The 13,779-nt window shown below is 40.3% G+C and overlaps 1 long non-coding RNA gene across 1 annotated transcript in view; it reads left to right on the top strand.

Annotated features, from left to right (window-relative positions):
* LOC133072062 (uncharacterized) overlaps positions 1–9,550 on the top strand; it is a 65,545-nt gene extending 55,995 nt beyond the window's left edge. The window contains exon 3 of the long non-coding RNA XR_009696616.1: positions 7,401–9,550. This is a non-coding gene — a long non-coding RNA (uncharacterized LOC133072062). The remainder of the gene's footprint in view (positions 1–7,400) is intronic.
* The last annotated feature ends 4,229 nt before the right edge of the window (positions 9,551–13,779 follow it).

Below are 13,779 nucleotides of genomic sequence, written 5' to 3'. Positions count from 1 at the left end.
CCCTTCTTTCCCCCAGTTTACAAACACATCTGCTTTTTCACTCAGGCTTCCCTCCTCTGCCTCATATAGAGAAACACATAATTCTCTTCTTACCTGAGACCAGCACTGCCTCCTCCAGCCTCCATCTTTCTACTCCAAATCTGAGGGCATCTAGTATCAAGTATCTGCCTCTCTCCTTCAAGTCTTATCTAACCATTGACTTCTTTCTTTCTGCATCCATACCTGTTTAAGATTTTTACAGCTTAAGATCAAAATCTTCCTCCATTTTATATTTTTCTTCAGATAGAGCTTTCCTTCCCTTCAGAGCCAAGCATTCAGAAGACAGATTAGTCTACTTCCTCTTCCTCATCTCCTGTTCATACCATAATCCCTGCCGTGTGACCCAGTTTACCTCCCGGTCAGTGTTTGCTAAGAATATCAAAGGTTTCCTAACAGTCAAAGCTACTAGACACTCCTCAGCCCTGATCTTTCTTGACAAGATAGCAGTGTTTGACCCTCTTGAGTAACTCCCTTCATTTGGTTTCTGTTTCACAGTTCTTTTATTACTTTTTTTTCCCACAGTTCTTTTAAAATCAACAAAATGGTTTCTGTTATCTGCACCTGAACTCTGAATGATCTAGTGTCCTTCTATATTTTATCCTCCTAAAGGATTAAACCAGCTCTTTGCAGTGCCTCTACACAGCATGCTATCTCTTACTTCCCAATCTCTGATCACGGTGTTCTTTTACCTGGAATGCTTTTTCCCTTTAATTTGCCCAGGTTACTTTAGTGAGATGGGAAATTTTGCATATATTAAAGGCGCTGCCAAGGAACTGTGGTATGTAAATGTGTCAGTCCCTAGGTTTGTAAAGCTAAAGGTTTCTCTGTAATATTTCTCCTAAATTTTTCTTCTATTCCTGATGTACTAATGACAAAAATATATCACTTCAAATCACCAGTTGAGTATACACCCATGAAACTTTGGCTGATTTCTGATAGCCAACTACCGTCTATTTCTATCTCTTCTTTTTTTTAAAGAAAAAACTACATTTTAAAATTCCACTTCTATTTGTCTATCTAAAATTACTAGAAACAAACCAAAAATGAAAATCTCTGAGAAAGACCCACTCTTTCCTCAGGAATCCATTTTGTATGGTGTTCATGGAAAAGTTCTATAGTACAAAGAGAAAAAGAAGCAATTAGAGGCTTTTTATGAAAATACCAAGATCAAATCTCTACAGCCATGAACTTGAAAGTTTTATTCCTGTGATGAGCTAGAGCTTTATAGATGAGATAGAGACTGAGAAAAGAGAAATTACATACCTACTACAGTGGTCTTGCATATTAATAACAAAGTTGTGTCCCCTAATTCCAGTAAAAGTATCATTTCCACTATTTTTTCAAAACCTTTCTTTGTCAACATTTCCAACACCAATCAATGGTCTGAAAGATTCAGTTTTTAAACTCCTAATTTTGGGGCAGCTAGGAAATGGAGAATTTTTACACAATGCAAGTAAAACCAAAGAACAACATATTCAAAATCTGGAAACCAGATTTATCTTTTCAATTAATTGTTTGTTCTGTCCTAAGTTAGAAGGGAACAGGCCCTGGAGAATTTGTATATGTTACAGGATAATGCAGTTCAATCTTTTCTTATGTTTCTCCAGAGCCAGTACGGATGGACTTTCAGTTACTGCCTAGATTCAAAGCTATGCTTCATATGTGCTAAATAAGTTTATGACTTCTCTCATTTCAAGTACATTTTGGGCTTCCCACAAGGATTTCCAAATAAGTACTACTTCTTAACTGAGTTAAAATAGCAGCCTCTTTCTTAACCAAGTGGAAAGAAAGTAAATCTATTTCAGCTAGACCTGTTTTATTACCATTCCCACTCCTAATTTTGAAGCTTTCTGACTAGCCAGATATCAAGACAAGATCCATAATGATTTGTGAACCTCCACAAATTAAGAAACTGGAAAAGCACCAGGGACAGTAACTGGGTACTATCCCAGATGCTAGCAGCCAGTCTCATCCGTGTGGGTCCCTTAGAGAGCCAGGCTTGAATGACCAGGGCTGGTGTGTAGGTCACCATCAGACTCCAAGTCAGATAGCAGTTTTTACAGATCTAGCTACTGTTGCTCAACTTGGTGTCCATGGAAACCAAAAAAAATTGGTTTGTTGCCTAGAGAAGTGGAAAGAAAACCAAGTCATTTGGTTTCTATGTGGTTACCACGAAGCTAAGGAAATTTTTTGGCAAATGATAAAAACAAGGATGGCTAAAGCTACATGATCCCCTTGGTCATTTCTTGATCTTATCAAGAAATATTTTCTACATATATTATTCAAAGATATGAAAATATTCTAAATGAAGGAGTACCAAATTCTTGGGTTATTTGATTCTTGGTTAGATTGGGAACAATTCCTTAAAACAGTGACCAATATATATAACAAAACTGAGTAGGTTAAAAAGTCCCTGGATTCATTATATATGGAAAATGTTTCTCATCTACAAATTCAACAGAGTTCCAAGTACGAAAGAAAAAGCGAGGATTTAATGAGAACAGAGGAGACTTAAACACCTATTCATTAATCCTATGGAAATATTTGTCACTCGTATGTAGCTTTTAGGGAATCAGGTAAAAATAGAACTCTCCTAAGAGTTCAGTCATCTGGACATGGGCCTTTATCTATCTGAACAAGTAAATATGACATAACAGTGGGCAAGGGATTTGTACAATGAAGTCTCTGATAACAGGAATACTGAGGTGACAACTTGGCCCGTGGTGGCATGATTTCACAGCATCTGTTGGCCTGCTGTCAAATAGAAAACAACTTCTGGCAGATTCTCTTTGTCAATGAATGCACAGAATTAGCCAGGCCAAGAAATATGGTATACATGAGTTACAACCACGCGTTGGCCTGACCTCAGCTCTTCAGCATTTATGATAGTCAATGCTGCATTTAGCTTGTCTAAGAATATTTAGGAGAAATACCTATAAAAATTCAACTTCAGACAGGAAAATAAAAATTGGTTTTATCCATGAGTCACAAGCTAAAATGCACATAGATGCCAAGTAGGGAATGAAAATCAATGTGTGGAAGCAACCAGAAGTGAAACAAGAGTGCTATTATGACGATAAACACCATTGACACACAGGCTCAGGGTTGGGAAATAAAATGGAGTAATGACCACTGTAGCAAAGCAAGGAACACTTTTTTTTTTTCTTGAAAGGGAACAGTTACAGTTCCAGTCTAATCATTTGGTGCCACATCTTCAGGTATTTCAAAGGAAGCTAGCTTTCATTTGCTTGCATCTTGCTGGAGTCCCAACAATGATCTATTTATTTAAGGAAAGAATAGTAAAAGGGATGTGAACACAACCACTAGAACAAATTCATAAGTCATTAAAATTGCTGTGTGATTTTGTACAAATCACATGAAAAATGTGATTTTATACAAATGTATATCCTGCTGAAAATACATACATGGATGTATACAGACACACATACCCACACTCAGGGTCCACGGCTCAGAGATAGAGAAGAGCTGACTTGGTTAGTATACAAAACAGTGAAACATGGGCTCTGAGTCCTTTGGGGATTGAGGACAGTGTTTTCCTGCCTCGTGTTCCCAGACCATTTCCTGCATGTGTGTTTTGGCTTTGCATTCGGGATGTAAGTCATCAAGAGGTTACAGCGAAGGAGCACATGTGATGATGGCTGACATCTCCTCTGCCTGTAGAAGAGTTGTTTCTCTATAAGCCATTCTACCTCAGTCATGTTATTTTTCGATCCAATATCTTCCCTTGTTTCCCAGTGCCTGTGAGATAAAGAAAGCCCCGACTTCTGGGTTCAGGCCCCAGCAAGCTTCCTGCACGTGGCCCTCTGCTGCACACACCCTCGGCTTTCACCTGACCTTCCCTCCTCGTGGTTCCTTGTAACCCACAGCCAGGTGATCTTCATCGGCCTCTGTGCAAGGCTTTTCCTCTGTCCTTCTCAAACCCCTACTTATTCTTCAGTATCAGTGTAAAAAATTCACTTTGTCTGAACCCCTCCGAGACGAGGCCGGTCCAGGGCTGCTGCCTCCGTGAAGTTTTACACCGACTCCTGATAAGAGTGATGGGGATCCTGACCAGCATGTCCTGGACTCTGCGCTCAATGTTTGATTTGCCTGACTTCATTTACTCCTAGTCCCTGACTCTATGCAATAGCTCTTGAATTATTTTTTGGTGGTACTGAGTCTTCGTTGCTGTACGAGGGCTTTCTCTAGTTGCAGGGAGCAGGGGCCACTCTCTAGTAACGGTTTGCAGGCTTCTCATTGCAATGGCCTCTTCTGTTGCCCAGCACGGGCCCTGGGTGTGCAGGCTTCAGTATTTGTGGCACTCAGGCTTAGTTGCTCCACTGCATGTGGGATCTTCCCTGGCCAGGAATTGATGTCCTGGCCTGGTGTCCCTTGCATTGCAAGGCAGATTCTTAACCACCAGACCACCAGGGAAGTGGATGAATTATACCTCTTAATAAATTTGTTAAACTGTTTCTTACAAGAAAAACTCTTGTAAAGTGTGTTTAGAAATTCTTAACTTGGAATTTTCACCTCAGTGAAAAGTATGAGTGTAATATAAATATCTGATGAGATTATCTAGATGACTAGCCACCCCCGATAACATTAGTGCCCATGCTCTGTTCACCTTTACAGTCTCATCCTTACCACACGAGAAGGCAAAAGATTTTGAGGTTAATAGCACAAATTAGAGGTTCAAAGTCATTTAAATAGGGAGAAATAGTGGGAAAACCCAGCCATCACACAGTGTATGGTAATAAAGGAGAAGCCAGACTTGAAGAGCTGACCCACAGCAGTCAGGACCACATTTAAAAGAGTAAGTATATCATAGTATCACAGGTCCTGGTTTGTACCTACCATCTTGTGTGGTGATAGCAATAAGAGTTATGGCAAACCCATAGTTAAGGATTTGTTATAAAACAATTTTTTAGTATTATTTTTAGGGTGCATTACTCAAATGATTAGCATGAATACAAGATCACTGATTAGGGGAAGGCTAACGATAATGACTCAAACCATGGTTTACAGTGCTGGGAATCAATTTAATATAGATATTTTTTCCATATCTAACCCAAAGTTCAAACAAGACCATTCATCACATCAAGCTTATGCTGTTCATCTGAATTACATTGTTTTGCAGTTTTATTTGTATTGGATCCCTAAATTTCTCTTTTTTAATTTTAGTAAAATCTCTAAGTATTATAAGTTTAAATCTGGTTTTTATCAATGTACATATTATATAAGTATAAAATTAAAAATAACCTCAGGATTAGAAATCTATGTATATTATTTTCTTCTAAAAAGGTTCTGTGCCTTTATTTCTTGTGAGAGTTCAGTGAGACAGTCTGTAAAGTGCTTAGGCGAGAAATGCAGATTTTAGACTTGGGCAAAACTAATGATAAGAAGTCTCATGGTCTGAAACTTCAGTGAAGCTGGACATCAGAGAAAAGAGAACATTAACTAGAATGTTTGAGACTACTCTGCTTTGAATAACCAGATATTTATTTTTTAAGTTTCAAGCCTCCTTGAGTTTAATCTTTATTTTATGACCTAGAAACTGACAGAGCCTCAGGTTCACTTTTCAGCAATAAATTCTTACTATAGATCCATAATTGCAGAAAATAAAACAAGAATTTACTCTTTTAAAAATGTAGTGCATAAAAAATTTCAATTTCTATCCTGTTTCAGCAATGGAGTATATAACATGAGTTTTCTCCATGAAGCTTTTCCGTGTGTGTGTGTGTGTGTGTGTGTGTAGCAATATATATATATATTGCTACTTAGATGTAGGATTGATCAGCCTACAGAGCTGAGGAGGAGGTGAGTCATTTGTCCCCGTGGGCAAAGCAGCCAGGAAAGTTTATGTTCCGTTTAATACACTTTGGTTGAATGACTGAACAAGAAACTGCGGGAAGGATCTGGAGACAAGTAAAGAGATGAGTGAGATGCTCTTACAGACGTCTTAGAAGTTTATAGCCAAAGGAGAAATCAAAACTTTGTAATCCTGTGGCTTCAGTGGGCCTCAAGGCGCAGCTGCAGTGACCAGCCCTAAGGCTGAGAGAACGTCTGAACACTGAGGATCCCAGCGCCATCCATGGTGGTGATGGGACGTCAGCCTGTAGCCCGTCTAGGGAACCGATCAATGTCAGGACAGGGCCAGTTCCTGAGAGGCCACCACAGGTTCTGGGCAGAGCCCTGTCCTGCTAACAACCTTTGTAAAAGATGAAAACACAATGATATTTTGCAAATATTTCAGATTCGCAGTTAAAAACAAACCAGAAAGGACAGCAAACACAGGATGAGAGAATCGGGATCCAAAAAGCGGCAACTGTTGGCTGAATTTAACAAGATGATTGCAAAGGGGAAAATGGAAGTTCCTGCATTCTGGCCCATAAAAAGAAAAAAGAAAAAACCACTGTGTACAAATGCAGGATGGGAGAGGCATGGAACTGTGTGTGTGTTTTAGAGTCAGACTTGAACTGGCAACCATGCAAAGAAGGAATATAAATGATTCATAAACAAAATGGTTTATCTTCATTATTATTCCAAGAGATTTAAGTTGAAACAGTAATCCCTCGATCTACCAAATTGATAAAGGTAGAAAGAAGGGTAATTCTCAGTGCTGACAAGAATTTGAAGAAATAGGCATTCTCATATACTTCATGTCAAAGTGTGAATTGTTAAGTCCCTCTTCAACAATTTGGCAATATGTATTGGAATCATAAAACCATGCAGACTTTTTATCCTAAGAATTACACTTTCAGAAATTTCTCTTAAATAATTAAGGATACACATAAGTGTTTGGCTACTAGAGCATTAATCATAGCATTTATTTTTTCTAGTTTTACTGAAATATTATTGCCATAATGCATAATTAAGGTGTGCAAATAGATCTGATACAATTGTGGAATTGTTACCTTATTAACATTATTTAACATATCACCTCATTTCATATAATGACCTTTTTTTTTCTTTTTTGTGGTGATAACACTTAAGATTTACTCTTAACAACTTTCAAGTTTATAATACAGTACTGACTACAGTCACCATGATGTACATTAGATCCTCAGAACTTATTCATCTGTAACTGGAAGTTTGTACCCTTTGACCAACATTTTACCACTTCCCCACAATCACCATTCCACTCTATTTCTGTGTGGTTGCCTCTTTTAGATTCCACATACAATAGAAAACACAGTATTTGTTTTTTGCTGTCTGACTTCTTCACTTAGCAGAATGCTCTCAAGGTCCTTCCATGTTGTCACGAAAAGCAGGATTTCCTTCTTTTTTATGGCTGAATGACGTTCCATTTTCTTTCTTCACTCATTCGTTTCACATTCTCTTTATCCATTTATTCACAGATGTACCGTTAGGTTGTCTCCGTGTCTTGGCTGTTGTGGATGATGCTACAGTGAACACGGGGGTGCAGAAACCTCCCTGAGGTCCTGATTTCATCCTTTCAGACGTATACCCAGAAGTGGGATTGCTGGATCATGTGGTAGTTACATCTGTAATTTTTTGAGGAATCGCCATACTCTTTTTCACAGTGCTCTACAAATTTGCATTCCCACCATCAGCGCACAAGGGCTGCCTCTCTCTACATTCTTGCCAATACTTAATCTCTTGTTGTTTTGATAATAAATACCCTAATGGATATGAAGTGATACCTTGTGATTTTGATTTGCATTTCCCTGATGATTAGTGATGTTGAGCATCTTTTCATGTACCTGATGACCATGTGGATGTCTTTTTCTTTGGGAAAAATGTCTGTTCAGATCCTCTGCCTATAATTTAATTGGATTATTTGTTCTTTTGCTGTTGAGTTATATTAGTTCTTTATATATTTTGGATATTAACCTAAATACTACCAGTAGATGATTTGCTAATATTTTCTCTCACCCATATGTTGCCTTTTCACCTTATTCATTGTTTCTTTTGACATGTGGAAGCTTTTAAGTTTGGTATAGGCCTACTCAGAGAGCTCAGATAACTTGCCGACAGTCACACATGCATTAATGCTAGAATTAGCAACTCAAACCCAGGATCTGTCTGTGCTGTCAGCCTTCATACAGACTACCTCACATCTCAACAAGGGAAAACAGACTGGACTTGTTTGTGTGACTCCAAACGGGTAGAATTAGAAGAGAGATTCAGGGACACAGATATCAGCTCAATATTCAAAAGTTTTCTCTCAAAAGAAAAAATTAAAACTGTCCGTTGGAAGATAGCAGATGTCCCTCTGCATATTTCGTGTCGGTTCGGTGATGTTCTGTGATGTCTGAGAAATCTCAGACTTCAGTACACGTTGGACTCACCTGGGGGAGCTTCGTGGGACAGATTCCTGCTTTCACCCCTAGAGATTCAGGTTCAGGTGGGCTGGTGAGACTCGTCAGTTTGCGTTTCTGTCAGGCTTCTGGGTAGTGCCGGTGCTTCTGGTCTAAGATCATACATGGGGATTTCTTCAGACCCTAAAATCTTGTTACTTTTATAGAGTCATACTCTACAAAGCAGATGAATTATGTGTTCTGCACAACCTCTCTCAAGGAATGGCAGCCATAATGCCCCTAAGCCATACAACAAGGCTTGTTTGTTTTTCCGATTTACCAGTCAGTAGAGTGAACCACATCTTTTAAAGTAGATGTTCATGGTTTTCTTTAAATTCCCAAGGTTTACTCATATATTAGAGACAGTTTTTTTTTAAGAAATCCATATATATTTCTGATAAACAATGAATAAAAGCAGACCTCCTTAAATTATGAGACAAGAAACTGATAAATCTTATTAGTACATTCACATTATCCAAGAGGAAGTGTAGTTTTCTAACAGTGATGCACTCTTCAGCCGTCTAGCTCAATTTGGATTGAAAAGTAGAAATGCTATTGTCTGCCAAGAAATAAGGACAACGACCATATATTGTAAACTGTACTTCATTGTTTTCCACAGTGGCAAACATGGTGTTAAATAGTGTGAATTTTTCAAAACTTCTGAACTCTTCTCATATCTACCTTTAAGGGCAGCTTTATCTGTTTTTCACTCCCACTTTTTGATGAGGTTAAAACTGCTGTCCTTAAAGTAGGCAAAAACACTCCAAAGTAAAATATTAAGGAGAAAAATAGGTCCCTGTGGATTGCACCGTTGGCGCTCTCCTTCCTGGAGGGCGGCTGATACAGTGCCTACAGCTGCTTTATTACACACCGGCTCGTCCTCTGCGCCTCCGAACAGCCAGCATCTCCATTTGAGAACCGCAAGTGGCTTTTAAGTGATAAGATAGAGTTTAGCTGCTGTATTTTATGACATAATTCAGTTGGTGTTCCTTTACAGAGTGCCACTGGCTGGCCGACTTTAAACAGTCATAAACATTTGATGGTGGAGTAATTTAATTTAATGATTTCTTTAATCTTCAAATTGCGAGACTGTTTTCAAAATATTTTGTTGCCATGTGATCTCCTTTCAACCCACAGGATTAATAATTGATGTTGAAATATGGATGGGAAAAAAATTGACAATGGACTTCTTTCTAGAGGAAGTAGCACCTGGAGAAATACCAGATTTACACAGTGACTCCCCTAGATAACAGATAACTGTATTGACCAAACTTGTAAAATTGCAACATTTTGAATTGAAATGTTTCTAAAATGTCTTACATGCTTTCTTACCACTTTAAACAGTAGAACATTCTTAAACATCCTTTGATGAATCAAAATAATCCTTATAAATAAGCCCATCTCTATGGTATAACCAAATAGTTTTTAACCTCTAAAAAATGCCTTCAAAACTTTACCCCATGTTAGTCATGTTATTGAAATTTTATAGCATTACGCTTTCCTTTTTCACTTAAATGTACCGACCCCTGTTAATTTTTCCTTCCCTTTTAACTTGCTATTAAATTTACTACATGCTAGAAATCTGGGTTACTAAATTTACTAGGAGTTTGTGCCAATGAGTATGGGGAGTTTCTGAGAATTGTCTGTGGCTCCTAAGGTGTGTCAAGTCTGCACTGGTTAAGTTTTAGCCTCTCCAGGAGTTTATTTTGAATGATTCCGTTTTGTATCTGTTTTGTCCTGTAAATCAGGTTGCCAGATACATGGCCCCTGGTTAAGAAAAGTCTTAGCTGTGACCAAGCAATGATAACCACTGGTTTGTTTTCTTCCCACTCCGCCCTAGCCAGGCAGACTCTTTGTATTCAAATCCACATCTTAGAGTGTAGCACCCACAGTAGCAAACAGAACTGAGATGACTCTTCTTTTCCAAACCCAGCACTCTTCCATCTCTTTGTCCTTTAGACCTCACGCAGGAAACTCGAGTGAGGGGAGAAGATGGGAGTTCAGGCGGGAGTTGAACCACTCGTGAGAAAGTCCCTGCAGTGGAGTTTTTTGTCTCTCCTAATCACAGAGATTAAGGAAGGAACAGAAATAGGAATGGAAGGAAAAGTGTGCACCATTTTACCCTTCTGAAAAGTAGTCTTTGAAATTCTTTTCGAGTTTCGGGTACCTATTCTGTGTGCTGCTCTGAGAAATGGCATTAATCACTTTCATCATCAAGTACAAGTACCAACTCTGGCCCTCTCAATCCTCTAGGATGTGGCTCAATTCGCTTTCTGATCTCTCCTTCCACTGCTGTCTGTGTGCCAGACCAAATCCTCCAGACTCCCACATCTCTTTCACTTTTCTGCTCTGGAAGCGTTTATTAGGTGCTAGCATGTGCTTCTCTGAGGGGAAAAAAGCAGGGTCAGGGTACCATAGTAAGATAAATTTGGGAAACGTTGAGTTAACCAGTATAAAACAAGTTTCTTTACTAGAGTACTTTTCAGAGTCTTTTAAAATCCTAATCTTCATTTTAATCTTCAAATGGGGATTCTGGTATAGAATGAGGGTCACCATTCATCCCAGTCTGCCTGGGACAGTCCCAATATACACCTGTTGTCCTGGCATAATTAACATTGTCTCTTTTCAGCTTAAAAATGTCTCATGGTTTTCCTATCTGTTGCTGTTTAGTTGTGTCCGACTCTTTGCGACCCCATGGACTGTAGCCCGCCAGGCTCCTCAGTCCATGGAATTCTCCAGGCCAGAATACTGGAGCGGGTTGCCATTCCCTTCTCCAGGGGATCTTCCCAACCCAGGAATCGAACCCAGGTCTCCTACACTGCAGGCAGATTGTTTACCCTCTGAGCCTCCAGGAAAGCCCATCTAGATCTCAAATTCTGTCCCAAATAATTTACACTGTAGTGGAGGCTCCCTTACTATTGGTCCTCCTCCAAGGCAGGAAGTACTCCTCTACTGAGAGTGATAATACCACGTCAGTTTCTTTCCCTTGTGACATGAGTGTTTTCTGCCCTGTTTTTAGTTTGGGGGTTCAAGCCTTCCCTCCTCTATTGTACCATTAGAGTGAAAGCCAGGTAGTGTTTCACTTTGTCTTCACCCTCAATGCCAAACTCAAAAAATATCTTTGAAAGATTAAATTTAGTTGCCCTGGAAGCTGTCCTGTCCTCTCTGTCACTATACAGAGATGCATCCTTGGTGCGGGCCAGAGCAGCTCCAACCACTGCCCTTTTTTGCCTTCTCAGAGACCTCTGCTGACTATCTCCACCCTGGCTCCTATCTCCCGTGAGCACTCAACATGCTCAAGATTCTCCTACTTAAAAAAGCTGGTTCTCAACTTTGTTCCTCCAGCTCCCACCTTGCCTTTTCCCCATCGTTCATCGTTCAGATCCTCACAAGACTTGAACAAATAGCTGTCTCTGCTTCTCCCATTCACATGCCAGTCCACTCTAATCTGGCTTCTGTCTCCTCACCTTGACCCCCGCTGCTCATAGCAGGGTTACCGATCACTTCTTTCTTTTTTTCCTAAATCCAATTGACACTTCTCATTTGGGCTTGCCTCTGTGATTTATATCTCTTTAAAAGTGCCCAAACTTCCTTGAAAAGTTTAACACAGAATTGCCATTTGACCCAGCAGTTTCACTTCTAAGTGTGTACCGCAGGAAGTTGAGAACAACGACACACACAGATAATTGTACACTGATGTTCATGGCAGCATTATTCACGGCAGCCAAAGGCCAGAAACAACCCAGATGTCCCTCAGCAATGAACGGATAAGCAAAATATGGTTTTTACACACAGTGGAATATTATTCAGCCTTCGAAAGGAATGAAAGTCTGAAATGTGTGAAAACATGGGATGAGGGCTTCTGTGGTGGATCAGTGGTAGGGAATCCGCCTGCCAATGCAGGAGACACAGGTTCAATCCCTGATCCAGGAAGATCCCACGAGTTGTAGAGCAACTAAGTGTGTGCGTCACAACTACTGAAGCCCATGTTGCAGCGGGAGAAGCCAATGCACTGAGAAGCCTGCATAGCAATAAAGATCCAGGGCAGTCAAAAATAAATAAATTATATAAATATTTATAAAGACGTGGGATGAACGTTGAAGACACTGTGCTGAGAAAATAAGCCAGACACACTTTGTGAGGACAGTATTGCATGACTCCACTTATATGAGCTACCTAGAATAGGCAAATTCATAGAGACCGAAAGCAGAAGAGAGGGAACCAGAGCCTGGGGGAAGCCGAAATGAGGTGGTGGTGTTTGATGGGCACAGAGTTTGTTTAGGAGGATGAAAAAGTACTGGTTGCAGAACATTGTGAATGTATTCAATGCCACTGAATTGTACGCTTTAAAAATGGTTAGGGACTTCCCTGGGGATCCAGTGACTAAGACTGCAGGCTCCCAGTGCAGGGGAACCCGGGTTCGATCCCTGGTCAGGGAACTAGATCCCCTGTATTGCAACTGTAGATCCCGCATGCTGCAACTAAAACCCAGCACAACCAATAAATACTTAAGAAAAATAATGGTTAAAATGATAATTTTATGTGGTGTATCATCGTAACAGGGGAAAAAAAAAGGATGCACCCAAAGTATCAAAGTTCCTGAAATGAAAACCTTCACAGTAAACAGAGAAAAGTCAGTTTCGTAACTCCTCTCTATTCAACAAGAATCTCCTTCTGGGGGAAGAAATCTGCCCTGGGGAATTCCCAGGTAGGCGTCCTGAGAGGCACCTTGGAAAGAGCCTTCTGCTTCAGCTTATCTCTAGCCTTTCAGGTTACACAGCCACACCTTGTTTTACCAGTAACAATTGTTTCTGTGACATTAGGAGCTAAATCACATCTTCCCAATGACATGGGTTCTAATAGGCAGAGGGGTTTTATCTCATTTATAACTGCTCTTCAGGTGGCACTGCTCGAAAGGTTTTCCTTTCGCTTTCCTTCAGTCCTCTTCTACCTTGACCCCACACCTCCCTCTCCAGGAGGACAGTGGTGGATAGACAGGTGCTTTGTAAGCAAGGATAGAACCGGCCACTTGCACAGTCAAGTGAAAAAAGTAGGGGTGGTGTGAATGGTGATGAGGGTGATTGGGGAAGGGCCTCGAAATCTACTCCTGCAGGCCCAGATTCAGTCTTTCCTCGAGCATGAAGTTATCAAGTTATCGGTGCTTGAGTTTCCAGCCTGTGGTGTATTTATACTTGTGTCATACAGGCTTCCCTGCTATCTCACTGGTAAAGAACCCTCCTGCCACGCAGGAGACATGGATTTGATCTCTGGGTCTGGAAGATCCCCTGGAGGAGGAAATGGCAACCCACTCCAGTATTCTTGCCCAGGAAAATCCCATGGAGAGAGGAGCCTGGCGGGCTACAGTCCAGGGGGTCGCAAAGAGTCGGACACAGCTGAACGACTGAGCACCCACGCG

Source organism: Dama dama, chromosome 18 (assembly GCF_033118175.1).
Source record: "Dama dama isolate Ldn47 chromosome 18, ASM3311817v1, whole genome shotgun sequence".
In the NCBI taxonomy this organism is placed as follows: Eukaryota; Metazoa; Chordata; class Mammalia; order Artiodactyla; family Cervidae; genus Dama; species Dama dama.
The sequence above is the reverse complement of the archived record's forward strand: the minus strand, read 5'-3'. Positions and strand labels throughout refer to the sequence as shown.